This window comes from Musa acuminata, chromosome BXJ1-1 (genome assembly GCF_036884655.1).
Source record: "Musa acuminata AAA Group cultivar baxijiao chromosome BXJ1-1, Cavendish_Baxijiao_AAA, whole genome shotgun sequence".
NCBI lineage: Eukaryota > Viridiplantae > Streptophyta > Magnoliopsida > Zingiberales > Musaceae > Musa > Musa acuminata.
Window position 1 is genome coordinate 1563776 of NC_088327.1, and position 3923 is coordinate 1567698.

The 3923-nt window shown below is 37.7% G+C and overlaps 1 long non-coding RNA gene across 2 annotated transcripts; it reads left to right on the plus strand.

The window, feature by feature from the left end:
• Positions 1–928: 928 nt before the first annotated feature.
• LOC135593148 (uncharacterized) lies at positions 929–3243 on the plus strand. 2 transcript variants are annotated; one of them, XR_010479441.1, is made up of 4 exons: positions 929–1587; positions 1673–1943; positions 2745–2870; positions 3040–3243. It is a non-coding gene; the product is annotated as an uncharacterized LOC135593148 (long non-coding RNA). The 2 variants fall into 2 exon arrangements; XR_010479431.1 differs by having other exon boundaries at positions 931–1587; positions 2745–3192.
• The last annotated feature ends 680 nt before the right edge of the window (positions 3244–3923 follow it).

Consider the following 3923-nt stretch of genomic DNA (forward strand, 5'->3'; position numbering starts at 1 on the left):
TCTAATTAAATAAATTAAAACTATTATATTAATCTAAAAATAAGAATTTTAATAATTAAATCAATATTAAAATTCATATAAGCTTAAGAAATCAATATAAATCAAATAATTATTCTAATATCACAAATCAATTATTATTATTTATTAATTATAAAAATTTTAAAATTAAAACATTATTATGCATCTAACAACTACAATATCAAGATTTCAAAATATAAATCAATGTTTATTAGAAAAGAAAGGATCTTACCTCTCTTTGACTATCTTTTCCTCGAGATCATCTCATCCGGAAGTTCTCTCATCAATCCTCTCATTTTGAGGCTTGGTGTGGAGTGAGGAAGGAGGAGCCCCCTTTATATAGGAGAAGATTAGATCTTCCAAAAAAGGTAAGTAATAATTTAATTTTTATTTTAAAATTAATTTTTATTTTACTTTTACACAAAGATAATAATATAATATTTATTTATATTTATAAGCAAATCTTTGCTAAGGACAATTTATATGCCCACAGGTTTTGGTAAGGACAAATTTATATGTCCACGGGTTTTGCAAAGGAATTATTATTATTATTATTATTATTATTATTATTTAATGTTGAAATAGATTGGGATCTATTTTTTATTATTATAATTCAGACTATCCGTAGCATATCGGTTTACCATCCAAATTGGACGGGTTCCTTCCCACGGAGGAACTCGTGGTCGACTACCTCACCAACAGGAGGGATTCTTTGTGGAGCGCAAGTTCGAGAAGTGATGGCTCGCGCATGGATCGAAAGGCCGGCACCGGTTCTATCAAAACGGTCTAAGTCCACGTTCAAAAAGCAATAATTTGGTTTGAGTCCGTCCTGGCAGCCCATCGCGGCCCAAGAAGAACCGAGCCTCTTAGGTTTTTCGAACCCTAAGGTTATGAATGGGTTCCTCCACTCTGTAAAACAACAAGAAGTCGGCGACGAAACCGTCGGCTGCCGCGAGATCGTGGGTGGGGCGAAAGAGCTGACTTTTCTTTAACGACGGCCGGCGAAAGAGGGTGGACGATGGACGAGATGAGATGTGTTCTTCCGGCTTCGAGAGACGAGTTCTATGAGGATCTTGCATCAGGCCATCTCCGACGGCACCACCATCAAAACAGTTGAGTCCACCTTATAAATCACCATCAAAACAAATGTCAAATAAGCCGGAAGAACACATCTCATATTCGTACATCGTCCACCCGGAGTTCTTCTGCCGGTAGTCGTTGAAGGAAAGGCTGCTCTTTCACCTCACCACCATCTCGCGCCTGGCGACGGTTTTGTTGACTAGTTCTTGCTTTTTGTCCAGAGTCTAAGAACCGGTGCCGGCCTTTCGATCCACGCGCGAGCCGTTGCTGTTCTTGGGCTTGCGCTCCGCAAAGAAGTATCCCTCCTGTCGATCGCTCGGTCCTGTAGACGTCAGCGAAGGCGACAGCGTGGACAGACTTCATGGACGACGGTTGTTTCTTGAAGAGGAGAGGAGAGGAAATGAACGAAGAGGCGGAGAAGGGAGCAGAGAGGCGAGGGGCGAGAAGATAAAGTGCCTTCATCTTCTTTGAATCCCATCGCCCCGTTCGGTCTTGTTCGACTCAGAAACAAAGATTTCACCTTTGTTTGCATGAATTTTACGGCTGATTTGGAGCTTTCCTTGATGAATTTTAGGTTCGATCTTGAAGATGGAGGTATCTGCGCTGGTGTTGGCTTGTGGCGTGAGGGTGGGAGCTGATGGAAGGTACAAGATTTGGTGTTGTATTGGCAATCCGTTGGCATTGCATTCGGCAGCATGCTTCCGAGGCCAAGTGCTTCACAGTGCCGTCTTCACCAGAGTGTTGGAACTGATGGAACCAATAATAGGTCCCTGTATGCCATCAAGGTCGGACCTTTCCACGACCCCAAGTGATATCTTTTCGATTCTTACCACACCATCGCTTTGGTAAGTCGAGTAGTTTACTAAGAGTTGAGTTTAATGAGACAGTTAGTTAAATAATGTCTAAATGATTCTACTATAGTTGATCTATCAGTTAGTTAATGAGACAGTTAATTAGTCGAGATAAATGGCACTAAAAATTGTTCAATAATGTTAATTTCAGTTTTGAAAATCCTAATGGTTCTAAACTATCAAATATGAGTTGCAAACGTGTTTATCAAAGAGATTCTTCAAAGTAGCAGTCTGGATTGATGCATAATGATATTTGAGAAAGTTTCTTTGACGTCCATGCAACTTCTTATTAATGTTCTTCGTTGGGACTCTCACTACCAACCACAATGAATCATAATTATGTAGAAGTTTCTCTAAAATAAAGATCCGGAAGTACACTGTCAAGCTTGGGTAGCTTCTTAGCATATACTTCAAGATTGAGTAGCGATATTATCAGACAAATAGGATGGATGGATCACAGCAACACTCATCAATATGGAAAGAGGCAAAATCATCACAAAAACCATAGTAAGTGAACTCCATTTCTCAAAAGACATAAATGCAACCAACTTAATTTGCGATCTCATTTTTTTATGCAGATTTACTGATTAAACTTATTTTATTTCAATTTAATTTGCCCTTTTTGAGAACCTATTCTGCATAAAGATTATCCTTTGCAAGACCTTTTGGCATATTTTCCCGCTCTTGATTTTATTTCTTGAGAGAAATGAATTTTTCCTCCCAAGCTAAGAATTTGGTTTTCTGCAGTTGATAATCTGGAGATATTACGTCTTTTTTAATTGCATTCTTTTGCAGAGAATAGTGTTGCAACACCCGTATAGCCGAATACTTACAAGCAGACAGCTAGAGTGGCCCTCTGTGCATCTTCACTGTAGTGCCAGATTTATTTTGCTGGAGCATTGCTGGGAACTAGCTTATTAAGTAAATGTTTTATTTCTTTAGATTATTAGTTATCGAATTCATCATGGCAATCAGAGTTCTGCATTCACTATCTCCCTCACCCCACAACATGGAACTTGTGGTTCGTTTTAACATTTCATTCAGTGATGTACTTCCATGCGATGACATGAATTTATGCATCTTCTTTCAGGTTGAGAGATCATTTGACTTATCCAGGGTTCGTAAATGTTTTTGTTTCTCGACTTGATTGAAAACATGTATGTTTATTCTGTGGGTTATGGATGTATTTTACAGATTTTCTGGTGAACTATACCTAAAGTTTGTATGTGTCTTTGAGATGTCACTTATATGAATTCATGCCTTCTTGTTAATTATTGAGGATCAAAATTTTCAATGGCCGAGTCTTTGAGAAGTCAGTTATATGATGTATATGCCAAAAGGATGTGTTGCTTGTGGAGTGCACTAAATTGCTGTGTGATAGAACATACAAGTAATGTTAAGTTCTACATGAGGTTCTCTGTTTCTTCAATTTTTTAGCTATTGTTCTGATATGCTAATCTGTTTTAGTTGTTTCATACGACTTTGACACAGTCATCATAAACTTTTTTAAGTTCTATAGTTACCAATAGTCATCCAAAGTCTCCTCCAAAAGTTATCATAAACTTTGATGCACACTGCAACTGAGGATGTACATCTTGCTACCAGCTTAGATAAGAACCTGCAGCTGTGTTCACTTTAGTTACTTGTTTTCTGCAAATATACATGATCATTCTCTATGAACGAATGATTGGTGAAACATCCTTCAGTTTCTCCAATCATATGATGCTTTCATGATCTATCTTTATGGAGCAAACATCTCTACAGTGTATATGAACTGGTAAAAGTCCTATCTACTAATCTTCATGAGCTAAATAAATCTTTGCATCTCCATCCTTCCAGCGATCTGATCTTTGACTAATAATTTCTTCATGAGAATCATTCTATCTGACAAGTTCTTGTTGATTTATGTACCGTATATACCTGTATGGTAAGACTGCAAGAAGAACATATTGATGACTAACATTATTCCAATAT